At 43.3% G+C, this 14,856-nt stretch overlaps 1 protein-coding gene across 2 annotated transcripts in view; it reads right to left on the reverse strand.

Annotated features, from left to right (window-relative positions):
- The window catches only part of nedd4l (NEDD4 like E3 ubiquitin protein ligase), a 399,262-nt gene that overhangs the window by 293,621 nt on the left and 90,785 nt on the right, over window positions 1–14,856 (reverse strand). The gene's annotated exons all lie outside the window — the stretch shown is intronic.

The following is a 14,856-nucleotide window of genomic DNA, read 5'->3' on the forward strand; positions in this document are numbered from 1 at the left end:
TATTGAAGTATTGTACAAACAAAGAGATGATTCACACTGGTTATTCCTCATTCTCGTAAAAGCTGTAACTTTCCGTCTCTCTCTCTCTCGCTCTCTTCTGGTAAAAGCTGTATCCTCTCTCATACCCGCTCCAGTCTGATCTAGCCACTCCCTGTGTACGCTATATGTAACATCCTACACAGCATGAAGGCCCGGTCATCAAAGGAGATTACCTATGGCTATCTCGACTACCTACAACGACATGGCAACCCCACTACCACTGCACTACAAGTTCAAAAATATTGATTTTCTCCATGCCGACCAATTTTTATTTGCAGAAAATGTTTCAGCTTGTGGAAAAATTGTCCGCGTCCAAACTGAGGTTGTGAGTAGTAACCACTATGCGGGAACTCCTCTAGACCATGAAGGAGACTTAACAGTGACCACCTACGACCACGTGTCGACCATACTGCGAGGTTGTGGCGAGCGCAGACTCTCCTAAACTCGCAAATAAGGTCGGCACAGTGGGACAGGCCCTTTAGATTTTCTTTTGTGTTCTCATTTGAGCACAACGTGCCAAAAATGATCGACACAAAATGCTGGAGTAACACAGCGGGACAGGCAGCATCTCTGGAGAGAAGGAATGGATGCCAAAAATGATTGTTATTTTGTAAACCTGAGCAATTGTAATTTGCTTTCCAAAAATAACTAAGTTCCACACTTGAAGTAATTTCACAAAACTAAATTTCACACTTCTTACAACCAATGACTCATAACTGATACATTACTTCACTGCCTGGTTTCCCACTTTATTTTTTTCCCTTTGCCACTGCATGTGGAAATGTAAACAGACGAGTGATATAAACAAAAAAACAAAAGGCTGGGGGGAACTCAGCGCGTCAGACACAATCGGTGGAGATAATGAACTGATGACGTTGGGGGTCAGGACCCTTCTTCAGTCCGAAATGGAACTATCCATTCCACTCAACAGACGGCCAGAGATTCTGAATTCATGCAGCCTGCCTGCCCCTTGTGTTAGTATCTCATGGTTACTTACTCCTTCTGTCTGCAAGCACTTATGATGTAGGATTTGTGTATAAGAGCAGGGAGGTTCTACTGCAGTTGTACAGGGTCTTGGTGAGACCACACCTGGAGTATTGCGTACAGTTTTGGTCTGATAATCTGAGGAAAGACATTCTTGCCATAGAGGGAGCACAGAGAAGGTTCACCAGACTGATTCCTGGGATGGCAGGACTTTCATATGAAGAAAGACTGGATAGACTCGGCTTGTACACGCTAGAATTTAGAAGATTGAGGGGGGATCTTATAGAAACGTACAAAATTCTTAAGGGGTTGGACAGGCTAGATGCAGGAAGATTGTTCCCGATGTTGGGGAAGTCCAGAACTAGGGGTCACAGTTTAAGGATAAGAGGGAAGTCTTTTAGGGCCGAGATGAGAAAATCATTTTTTACACAGAGAGTGGTGAATCTGTGGAATTCTCTGCCACAGAAGGTAGTTGAGGCCAGTTCATTGGCTATATTTAAGAGGGAGTTAGATGTGGCCCTTGTGGCTAAAGGGATCAGGGGGTATGGAGAGAGGGCAGGGATGGGATACTGAGTTGGATGATCAGCCATGATCATATCGAATGGCGGTGAAGGCTCGAAGGGCCGAATGGCCTACTCCTGCACCTATTCTCTATGTTTCTATGTTTCTATGTTTCTATGTATGATCTCCTTCCTAAAACAAATTAGAATGGACAAACGGCAATAAAACGTTATTGCCCTGAAGGTGCCACCGGCAGTCTTAACTTGCCTGAACTTGTCCTGGATGATTGTGCAAAGTCCAGCATTATCTAAAAGGGCATGGTATCTACAAGTGTATGCAATCAAGGCCATGAATGGTGGTATGGCCGCCAAGGCATAAATGAGCGACTTGGGGAAGCATGGATCATACATGAAATTGCTGAGGCAGCCTCCAAAACCCCATCTCCAGTTCTTTCAGCTGTCAACTTTTTTTAATTTTCAGAAGCAATTTAGCTACTGTATTTCATTAAATAACTACGATAAAACTTAAAATGACCATCTAAAAAGGTCAAAATACAAAAACTAAACACATGAAACAAACCAGCAGCCAAATTATAAAGACCTTACTTATTCTTCCTCTCCTGCAACCAAATTATCCCCATTGAAATCAATGGTTTCAATGCTCCTACACTAGGTCTAACATTGTAAAGAACCAGAGAGCAAACCAAGAGCCAAATTATAAAGATCTGCTCTTACCAGAGAGCAAGAACAGATATACCAGTGTAAATGGAGTGGATTCTTAACAAAATGTACTTAGTTTAGTTTAGAGATACAGCGCAGAAACAGGCCCTTCAGCCCACCGAGTCCAGCGATCCCTGCACACTAACGCTACCCGACACACACTTGGGACAATTTTACACTTTTACCAAGCCAATTAACCTACAAATCTGTATATCTTTGGAGTGTGGGAGGAAACCAGAGATCCCGGAGAAATCCCATGCAGGTCACAGGGAGAATGAACAAACGATGTATTCAAGAGAGATGTTAGATTTAGCTCTTAGGGCTAATGGCATCAAGGGATATGGAGGGGGGTGGGGGGAGGGAGCAGGAACAGGGTACTGATTTTGGATGATCAGCCATGATCATCTACTTCTCCACCCATTTTCTATATTCCTATGTTTCTAAACTCCATAGAGGCAAGCACCGGTGGTCAGGATTGAACCCGGGTCTCTACCATTGCACCACCGCGCCACCTGTACTTCTGCAACTTAACTGCATGGGTAGACACAAAAAGCTGGAGTAACTCAGCGGGACAGGCAGCATCTCTGGAGAAAAGGAATGGGTGACGTTTCGGGTCGAGACCCTTCTTCAGACTAAGGACTGCATGGTCATGGGGGATGCATTTTGCAATTATTACTTTTTAACTTAATTATTGGTCTTTTTAAGTATTTATTGCTCTCAGGTAGTGTCCACATTGTATTCTATGTATTTTCTGTCTGCGTTCGTTTTGAATCTGTGGGTTTGTTGGTTGGGAGCTTCTGGACATCTGAATTTCCCTGAGGGGATCAATAAAGTATTTATTATTATTATTATTATTATTAATCTGGCCAAGAAGCACAGCAGGAGTCTGGCTGGTGAAGATCAGCTAGGTCATTCACAGCTTATACGGCTCGAAGGGCCGAATGGCCTACTCCTGCACCTATTTTCTATGTTTCTATACACTCATGCAGATATTCTGAAGTTGGCTTTTACTTGCACTGGGAACCGACAGAATTCACCAGAACAATCAGGCCAATAGGTTACATAGATGCAGCAAAAGAATTATGGTTTGATTATAATGGAAATCTGAGGTAGGTAGGCTAGGAGCAAAAAACTAAGTTCCAGGTTACGAACTCTTGAGAGGGAAAGTAGCATGGTAAAGAGTGGATGTGGGTTGGGGTTGGGGTCTGTGAGTGGGTTGGTTGAAGCATTGGAGGATGCCATATTAAGAAATAATTCATCTGGAAGAAATCAAGGTTACAAATAAAAGGACACAGCATTATTTTCCCCAGAGATGTCCCCGTGAGGTGCAGTAAGGGTATGAATCCACTAATAAATAACATATTGGAGCCAGAATGCACGAACCAGATTTTTTTGTTTTTTTTTAACCAGAATGCTGCCTGGATTAGAGGATTTCAGCTACAGGGTTGGATAGTCTTGAATTGTTTTCTCTGGAAAGTTGGAAGTTAGGGAAGTTAGAGACGATAGAAGTATATAAAATGATGAGAGGCACAGATAGGTTAGACAGTCAGAACTGGTTTGTTTCCCAGGGTGGAAATGGCCAACACTTGAGAGCATAGCTATAGGGTGAGAGGGGGAAAGTTTAAGGTGGTTATTTTAACGGAGAGTGGTGGGGGCCTGGATGGTCGTGGAGGCAGAAATAACAAGAGCTGTTAAGAGGATTTTAGATAGGCACGTGGAAGTTCAGGGCATAGAGGGATATGGATCATGTACAGGTAGAAGAGGTCATGTGTTGGAAGGAATTGCAGATGCTGGTTTAAACCGAAGATAGACACAAAATGCGGGGATAACTCAGCGGGACAGGCTGCATCTCTGGAGAGAAGAAAGGTCACCCATTCCTTCCCACCAGAGATGGTGCCTGTCCCGTTGGGTTACTCCAGCATTTTGTGTCTATCTTTGATGGAACAAGTCAGTTTTACTTGGCATCATGAGACTTTACAAATACAGTGTGGACATGGGCTCTTTGGCCCACCAAGTCTGTGCCGACCAGCGATCACCCTATTCAATAGCACATTAGGGACAATTTACAATTTACAGAAGCCAGTTAATCTACAAACCTGCACACCTTTGGAGTTTGGAAGGAAACCAGAGCACTGGAGAAAACCCATGTAGTCAGTGAGAACGCACAAACTCCATACACACAGTATCCATAGTCAAGCTCGAACCCCGGTCTCTGACGCTACAAGGCGGCAACTCCACCGATGTACCACCCATTGTGGGTGAAAAGACCCCATTCCTGTGCTGTACTGTTCCATGTTCCATGCAGAACAACACAGCAGTTGGGCAGATACAGCAGCTACCTTAATATTGGCCAGGGAGGCAAGGAGTGTTGGGGCAACATGGCAGTTGATAAGAGCAAAGAGAATGCATCTGAATATGAACACATTTCACATAAGGTTTAGGTTTATTATTGTCACGTATCGACATACAGTGAAAAGCTTTGTTTTGCCTGCTGTCCAATCAGATCAGATAATAATAATAATAATAATAATAATAATAATAATAATAATAATAATAATAATAATAATCATACTAATAATAATAATAATAATAATAATAATAATAATAATAATAATAATAATAATAATATATTTTATTGTCATTGCACGTCAGTGCAACGGGATTTAGTATGCAGCTTCCAACCGATGTAAAAGAAAAGTAAAATAAATAAATAAGCTGTGTGACGTGACCATCCGAGGGAGACAGTCCAGGGGGGATGTGGGGCACTCAGCAGGGCCGGTTCAGAGCCGCTATAGCTCTGGGAATAAAGCTATATACTAATACTATACATAAATACAATCACATCAAACTCGTGTACAATAGGTAGATCAAAGGGGAAGATACAGAGTGCAGAATTTAATTCTCAGCATTATAGCACAATGGTTCCATAGGCAGGTTTCCTTGTGTGTATATTTTTAAATCTCACGCAATTAACAAAACATTTGGAGGAATCAGGGTCGGATTTAGATGAAGAGAGGCCCTAGGCTATTCCACTTGTGAGGCCCCTCCCAATCCCCGATGTAAGGCCCTTCCCAATCAGCCTATGAAGCCTATAGGTAAATCCGGCCCTGCCGAGGCCCCCCTAGATCTCGAGGCCCTAAACTTAAGCTTGTGAAGCTTATACGTAAATCCGGCCCTGGGAGGAATTCAGTGGGTCATTTGCAGATGGGAATGGACAGACATTACTTCAGGTTGGGTCCCTTCTTCAGTTTCCAGTACTTTGGGTTTTGCTCAAGATTCCAGCATCTGCAGACCCTTGTGTTTCTATTCTCAACTCCCCAGGAAGGAAAGAATTGCTGGGCCTTGTCATGAGGAATGAAATAGAAAAATAGAACAAAGGAGCATTGATCATAATTAGACAAAGTTAATACTGAATCGTTCAACTTTCTTTTCTCTGAAACAATTACATCTTTCTTCAACCATGGTTCACAAGATCATCCACAATATTCCAGCTGATATCATAGCATGGTTTGGGTACTGATCTATCCAAGCCCGCAGGAAATTGCAGAGAATTGTGAACGTTGCCCAGACTCTCACACAAACCAACCTCCCTTCCATTGACTCCATTTACACTTTACACTGCCTCTGTAAAGCCACCAGCATAATCAAGGATGAGTCTCATCCCGGTCACTCCCTCTTCTCCCCTCTCCCATCATGCAAGAGGTATAGAAATGTGAAAACACATCCTGCCAGATTCACAGTCATTTACTTTCCAACTGAACCATCCTACAGACAATGAGAGAGTAGTGTAGAGCAACTATCTCGCTCATTGGAGACCCTCCGGCTATGTTTAATTGGACTTTATCTTGCACTAAACATTATTCCCTTTATCATGTATCTGTACACTGTGGATGGCTTGATTGTAATGATGTGTTGTCATTCTGCTGACTGGTTAACACGCAAGAAAAGCTTTTCACTTTATCTTGGTACACGTGACAATAAACTAAACTATGAGGCTTTATCAATCATTTATAAAGTTAAGCATGACCCCTGCTTTAATGTCTTATTCTTCCGTTTACAACCCAAGCAACTTGCACACTTGTTTTGTCACCGAGAGAGATGCATTTGAGCTCATCTATGTTTTTACAGTTAACAATCAAATAGATAGTGAGCACTTATTTTTGAACATTGATATATATTTTTAAAAGATCAGCTTAGGAAAGCAAGAAAATAAATTATTCAAACAAAAAGGGCTGATAATTTTTTATTTCAAATCAATTACAATGATGCCCCAAGGCAGTGAAATTTTAATTACAGCATAATTAATATCTCACATGCCAAATAATACATTAGTCCACAAGATGAAAAGCTTGAAATTGAATGAAAACTGACAAAATAGAGGGGGGTGCAGGTTTGCAGCAAATCAGTAATCAATCATCAAGCAAGAAGCTTTGGTGATTTACCACTCAGAAATTTCACAATGAAGAGAAACCTCTGCAAATGAAAGGAATTAGAACTGCTACCAACTAGAAAGGAGGCTGATTAAAAAAAAAAGATAACCAAAATAGTTTGCAAACCCGGGATGAATATGCAAATGCCGAGTTTTGAGAGCGAGACAGGATAATAACCGGTCGCTCACAAGACAAATAGAATTATGCCGCAGTAAATGGTACAGAGAGGGACTTGGAGATGCTCCAAGATAAACTGCTGATGCCATCAACATGGGAGAAAGCAAGCAGGCTTTTGGGTCACTTTGGCAGAGGAATGGATTAAATGGAATGGATTCTCTGAGGTTTATGCTGCGCATTTTCCTGCTGCACTCGGGTACTTCACACAATAACCAGAATTATTCAGAGTGGGTGGAATAGCTGCAGAAACAGGGCCGGCTTCTTGAATTATGAACTAAATGTTGATCTTTAGAATAACAATATTTCATTTGAGAAAAGTAGGTTTGAAAAATGATCATGAATTCGGCACCACTGACCTCAACAGTGGTATAGGCAATGATGGAAGAGATTTTGTGTTACACATCTGCCTACTGAACGGAGCTAAGTTAAAGGCTGGCAAGGCATTGAAACAGACTTCAATGTCAGGCTCTCACAAAAATTAAAGGGAACTTTAATAGAATTAAACGGAGTGGACTGCCAACCAAAACTACCAACGACCAGATTGTAGATGGAACTTTATAAGGCTGAGAGACACAAGAGATGGTAGATACAGGAAACTTGAGCAAAAAGCAAAGTACTGAAGAACATAGCGGGTCTGACAGCATCTATGGAGGGAAACTGTGACATTTCTGGTCAGGGCTTACAGGAATTACAGACCAGTTAGCCTGACTTCGGTGGTGGGAAAGATGCTGGAGTCAATTATTAAAGAGGTAATAATGCGGCATTCGGATAGCAGTAAAAGGATTAGTCCAAGTCAGCATGGATTTATGAAAGGGAAATCATGCTTGACTAGTCTTCTGGAATTTTTTGAAGACGTGACAAGTAAAATGGATGAAGGGGAGCCAGTGTATGTAGTGTATCTAGACTTTCAGAAAGCCTTTGATAAGGTCCCGCACGGGAGACTGGTGACTAAAATTAGAGCACATGGTATTGGGGGTAGGGTGATGACATGGATAGAAAATTGGTTGGCAGACCGGAAGCAAAGAGTAGGAGTGAACGGGTCCTTTTCAGAATGGCAGGCAGTGGCGAGTGGAGTGCCGCAAGGCTTGGTGTTGGGGCTGCAACTGTTTACCATATATATATTAATGATTTGGAAGAGGGAATTAGGAGCAACACTAGCAAGTTTGCAGATGACACAAAGCTTGGTGGCAGTGTGAACTGTGAAGAGGATGTTAGGAGGTTGTAGGGTGACCTGGACAGGTTGGGTGAGTGGGCAGATGCGTGGCAGATGCAGTATAATATAGATAAATGTGAGGTTATCCACTTTGGTGGCAAAAACAAGCGGGGAGATTATTATCTCAATGGGGTTAGGTTAGGTAAGAGGGAGGTGAGACCTGGGTGTCCTTGTACACTGGTCACTGAAAGTTGGCGTGCAGCAGGCAGTGAAGAAAGCTAAAGGAATGTTGGCCTTCATAGCAAGAGGATTTCAGTATAGGAGCAGAGAGGTTCTTCTGCAGTTGTATAGGGCTCTGGTAAGACCGCATCTGGAGTATTGAGTACAGTTTTGGTCTCCTAATTTGAGGAAGGACATCTTTGTGATTGAGGCAGTGCTGTGTAGGTTCACAAGATTGATCCCTGGGATAGCGGGACTGTCATATGAGGAAAGATTGAAAAGACTGGGCTTGTATTCACTGGAGTTTAGAAGGATGAGAGAGGGGGGGGGGGGGTCTTATAGAAACATATATTATAAAAGGACTGGACAAGCTAGATGCAGGAAAAATGTTCCCAATGTTGGGCGAGTCCAGAACCAGGGGCCACAGTCTTAGAATAAAGGGGAGGTCATTTAAGACTGAGGTGAGAAAAACTTTTTCACCCAGAGAGTTGTGAATTTGTTGAATTCCCTGCCACAGATGGCAGTGGAGGCCAAATCACTGGATGTACAGTGGCTTGCAAAAGTATTCATACCACTTGAACTTTTCCACATTTTGTCACGTTACCACCACAAACGTAAATGTATTTTATTGGGATTGTATGTGATAGACCAACACAAAGTGGCGCATAATTATGAAGTGGAAGGAAAATGATACATGGTTTTCAAATTTTTTTACAAATAAAAAACTGAAAAGTGGCGTGCAAAAGTATTCAGCCCCCCTGAGTCAATACTTTGTAGAACCACCTTTCGCTGCAATTACAGCTGCAAGTCTTTTGGGGTATGTCTCTACCAGCTTTGCACATCTAGAGACTGAAATTTTTGCCCATTCTTCTTTGCAAAATAGCTCAAGCTCAGTCAGATTGGATGGAGAGCGTCTGTGAACAGCAATTTTCAAGTCTTGCCAGAGATTCTCAATTGGATTTAGGTCTGGAATTTGACTGGGCCATTCTAACACATGAATATGCTTTGATCTAAACCATTCCATTGTAGCTCTGGCTGTATGTTTAGGGTTGTTGTCCTGCTGGAAGGTGAACCTCCGCCCCAGTCTCAAGTCTTTTGCAGACTCTAACAGGTTTTCTTCCAAGATTGCCCTGTATTTGGCTCCATCCATCTTCCCATCAACTCTGACCAGCTTCCCTGTCCCATGCTGATCCCCACAGCATGATGCTGCCACCACCATTTTTCACAGTGGGGATGGTGTGTTCAGGGTGATGTGCAGTGTTAGTTTTCCGCCACACATAGCGTTTTGCATTTAGGCCAAAAACTTCAATTTTGGTCTCATCTAACCAGAGCACCTTCCTCCACATGTTTGCTGTGTCCCCCACATGGCTTGTGGCAAACTGCAAACGGGACTTCTTATGGCTTTTTTTCAACAATGGCTTTCTTCTTGCCACTCTTCCATAAAGGCCCGATTTGTGCAGTGCACGACTAATAGTTGTCCTGTGGACAGATTCTCCCACCTGAGCTGTGGATCTCTGCAGCTCCTCCAGAGTTACCATGGGCCTCTTGGCTGCTTCTCTGATTAATGCTCTCCTTGCCCGGCCTGTCAGTTTAGGTGGACGGCCATGTCTTGCTAGGTTTGCAGTTGTGCCATACTCTTTCCATTTTCGGATGATGGATTGAACAGTGCTCCGTGAGATGTTCAAAGCTTGGGATATTTTTTTATAACCTAACCCTGCTTTAAACTTCTCCACAACTTTATCCCCGACCTGTCTGGTGTGTTCCTTGGGCTTCATGATGCTGTTTGTTCACTAATGTTCTCTAACAAACCTCTGAGGCCTTCACAGAACAGCTGTATTTATACTGAGATTAGATTACACACAAGTGGACTCTATTTACTAATTAGGTGACTTCTGAAGGTAATTGGTTGCACTGGATTTTATTTAGGGGTATCAGAGTAAAGGGGGCTGAATACTTTTGCACGCCACACTTTTCAGTTTTTTATTTGTAAAAAATTTTGAAAACCATGTATCATTTTCCTTCCACTTCACAATTATGCGCCACTTTGTGTTGGTCTATCACATAAAATCCCAATAAAATACATTTACGTTTGTGGTTGTAACGTGACAAAATGTGGAAAAGTTCAAGGGGTATGAATACTTTTGCAAGCCACTGTATTTAAGTGAGAGTTAGATAGAGCTCTAGGGGCTGGTGGAATCGAGGGATATGGGGAGAAGGCAGGCACAGTTATTGATTAGGGACGATCAGCCATGATCAAAATGAAATGAACCGAATGGCCTCCACCTGCACCTATTTTCTATGCTTCTATGACACTTCTTCAAGACTCCCCCTCCCAGACTGGGTGGTTCCAACCAGAAATATTGTCAACTGCCCTCTGGCCCAATGGAGGTCCTCCAACATTGTTTCTTTTTGTGTGAAGGATGAGAGGGTATCTTATAGAAACATATAAAATTCTTAAAGGATTGGAAAGACTAGATGCAGGAAAAATGTTCCTGATGTTGGGGGAGTCCAGAACCAGGGGTCACAGTTTAAGGATAAAGGGGAAATCTTTTAGGACTGAGATGAGAAAAACATTTTTTACACAGAGAGTTGTGAATCTGTGGAATTCTCTGCCACAGAATGGAGTGGAGGCCAATTCATTGGATGTTTTCAAGAGAAAGTTAGATTTAGCTCTTAGGGATATGGGGAAAAAGCAGGTACGGGGTACTGATGTTAGGTGATCAACCCATGATCATATTGAATGTCGGTGCTGACTCTAAGGACCGAATGGCCTACTCCAGCACCTATTTTTTGTGTTTCTATGTTTCTACAATAGCCGGGCAAAGTAAACTCAACCATTTTTTCTTACCGTCAAGCCGAGCAAGCAAGGTCCAACATAGAAAAGGGGGACAAGCTCCAGAGGAGCAGCATCTGGAGCGGCCATATGGAGAACGATTGTTCTGAGGTGGAAGTGCATTGTTTGAAGCTACGTTCAGAGGCTTTAACAAGGAAGAATTTTGTGAAGAGGCTGAGCGAGCCTCATCTCAAGTCATGGTAAATCTCTCACTTTCCTTTCTTGTAACCCATTATTAACTTCAGAGGGAGAAATGGCAGCCAGTTGAGTGGATGATCCTCCTGTGAAATGTGACAGATCGGGTTTATCAAGTGTCCCTGATGACTCCATTTACAAAAACAATGTCCATCTTCAGCAAATCTCAGACCACATGGATGGATTCCTGATTCCTGACCAGACTGATTCCTGGGATGGCAAGACTTTCAAATGAAGAAAGACTGGATAGACTCGGCTTGTACTCGCTAGAATTTAGAAGATTGAGGGGGGATCTTATAGAAATTTACATAATTCTTAAGGGGTTGGACAGGCTAGATGCAGGAAGATTATTCCCGATGTTGGGGAAGTCCAGAACAAGGGGTCACAGTTTAAGGATAAGGAGGAAATCTTTTAGGACCGAGATGAGAAAATCATTTTTTACAGAGTGGTGAATCTGTGGAATTCTCTGCCACAGAAGGTAGTTGAGGCCAGTTCATTGGCTATATTTAAGAGGGAGTTAGATGTGGCCCTTGTGGCTAAAGGGATCAGGGGGTATGGAGAGAGGGCAGGTACAGGATACCGAGTTGGATGATCAGCCATGATCATATTGAATGGCGGTGCAGGCTTGAAGGGCCGAATGGCCTACTCCTGCACTTATTTTCTATGTTTCCATGATTGGAGTTGAACTTTCCAAGCAGCACAAACAAGGAAGAAAGTATTGTCGATAGGAGCTCAGGGCGATGGTTACATCCCAGTTTCAGCCATAGACGGATGACCACTTGGAAGGGCAGGCAGATAATGCAGGAGTCTCCTGTGGCTGTTCCCCTCCTTCACAAGTATACCATTTGGGATACTATTGAGTGGGCAGGGGGATGCAAGCTCAGGGGAAAGCAACAGCATTAGCCAGATCAGTGATAGCGGCAAAGGCTCTATTGTAAAACAGAGGTGGGCAGATTCTAAGCCGGTGATAGTGATGGGCTTCATAGTTAGCAGCACAGATAAGCTCTTCTGAAGCATTTCTTCAGGATGGTATGTTGCTTCCCTGGGGCCAGAGTCAATGATGTTTCTGAGCGGGCACACGACATTTCAAAAGGGGAGGGTGAACTCTATTCTCGGATTCACCTCCTGCTTTCAGAAGTCAATTTTCATCTCTGTGCCAAAGAAAACCCAGGCAGTGTGCCTTCATGACTTTGGTCCAGTGACTCTGATTGAAGTGCTTCAACAGGCTGGTCATGGCGCATATTAGCTCCAACTTCCCAGACCACTTTGATCCACTGCAAGTCACAGACAGTCACAATGGGTCCACGGTAGATACTATCTTTGGGCCGAAAACTCATAGAGGGAGTACAGAGAAGGTCCACCAGACTGATTCATGGGATGTCAGGACTTTCATATGAAGAAAGACTGGATAGACTTGGTGTACTCGCTAGAATTTAGCAGATTGAAGGGGGATCTTATAGAAACTTACAAAATTCTTAAGGGGTTGGACAGGCTAGATGCAGGATGATTGTTCCCGATGTTGGGGACGTCCAGAACAAGGGGTCACAGTTTAAGGATAAAGGGGAAATCTTTTAGGACTGAGATGAGAAAAACATTTTTTACACAGAGAGTGGTGAATCTCTGGAATTCTCTGCCACAGAATGTAGTTGAGGCCAGTTCATTGGCTATATTTAAGAGGGAGTTAGATGTGGCCCATGTGGCTAAAGGGATCAGGGGGGTATGGAGAGAAAGCAGGTACAGGATACTGAGTTGGATAATCAGCCATGATCATATTGAATGGCGGTGCAGGCTCGAAGGGCCGAATGACCTACTCCTGCTCCTGCGAGCTCCCGATGACCCAGTCCACCGGACCTGTGGCTGCAGCTGGAGCCTCCGAGCTCCGGGGTCGGGCCGCAGCAGCGATCCACCACTGCTCCTCACGCTCCGAGGCCGGCCAGCCCCACGATGGTAAGTAGTCCGCAGCTTCACAGGCTCCTCGACTGGAGCCCCCAGATTGTTCCGGTTGGAGGCCGCTCCACGGTGCTAGGCCCCAATGACAACGGAGAGCCGACAGGGAAAAAGGTCGGGTCTCCCGTGCAGGGAAAATATTTTTTTTAATTTCCCCCTCCCCCCCCCGCCCCCCACATAAACACAGTTAAAAACAGTATTAAGAAACACGAACAACTACATTTAAATAGGCTTAATGGTCAGAGGCAGAGGGTGAAAGTGGAGATTTGTTTTTCTGCATGGAGGCCTGTGACCAGTGGTGTGCTGCAGGGATTGGTGTTGAGTCCACTGTTCATCATTTACATGAATGATTTGTATGAAAACTTAGATGGCATGATTATTAAGTTGCGGATTACACTAAAATCTGCGGTAAAGTAGACAATGAAAAATGTTGTCCGGGGCACAAAAGGATCCAGATTAACTGGTAAAGTGAGCAAACGTAATGGTAAGCAAAATACATTTTCAGGGCATAAGAGGACCTTGAGTAATGTTGTTGATCAGAGAGACATGGGGGTACGAATCCCCAAAAGTGGCATTGCAGATAGACAATGTGGCAAGGGCGCATACATGCTTGCTTTCCTCAGCTGTGGCATGAGTACAAGAGCTAGGATGTCATCTTACAGTTAGTCAAAATATTAGTTAAACTCCACTTGTAATATTGTGTGTAGATCTAGTTGCCACACCACAGGAAAGATATGATTGAACAAGAGGGGATACAGAAAATATTCACAAGGATGTTGCCGTGATTGAACGGACAGAGTTATAAGCAGAGACTGGTTGAGTGAAGTAAAGGGGGCTGAGAGGTGATGTTTGAGATATAATTAAAATTATGAGGCATAGATAGGGTAGATGGTCAGAGTCTGTTTCCAAAGGTACGTGTGCCTAAAACTAGAGGGAATAGATTTAAGATGAGAGGGACAATGTTTAATGGGGATCCATTTATGGAATTCCCTGCCACAGAGGGCAGTGGAGGCCAAGTCACTGGATGGATTTAATAGAGAGTTAGATAGAGCTCTAGGGACTAGTGAAGTCAAGGGATATGAGGAGAAGGCAGGCACGGGTTATTGATAGGGGACGATCAGCCACGATCACAATGAATGGCGGTGCAGGCTTGAATGGCCGAATGGCCTCCTCGTGCACCTATTTTCTATGTTTCTATGATTCAACCAGTAAATATTTCATACAAAGTAGTTGGTATCTCAAACAAGGTGCTGGAGAAGTTAGTTGCAGCAGGAACAGTAAAAACTCTTGAGGAGACATCTGGACTGATATATGAATATGCAAGGCATAGCAGGAAGTGTAATGAATTCAGGCAAATAGGATACGTACCGACAGGCATGATGATCCACACAGATGCGGTGGGCCAAGAAGCCCGTTTTCATAACTCTAAAATGCATTACGCTCAATCGACAAACTCAAAACTCATATTAATTTATGTCACATGCTCAGTGGCAGGTGCAACATCTATTGTCATATATACATATTCCAGAAAATCCACGAGCAGCCTTCTTATCACTTGAATCCATATGGCGATTTCATTTAAACAGAAATCTTTGTTAACATTTACTAATTATACATCTTCAAGTCCCCCGGTATGATAAAAAGAGCTGTTAATATGTC

Source organism: Amblyraja radiata, chromosome 1 (genome assembly GCF_010909765.2).
Source record: "Amblyraja radiata isolate CabotCenter1 chromosome 1, sAmbRad1.1.pri, whole genome shotgun sequence".
Classification (NCBI taxonomy): Eukaryota; Metazoa; Chordata; class Chondrichthyes; order Rajiformes; family Rajidae; genus Amblyraja; species Amblyraja radiata.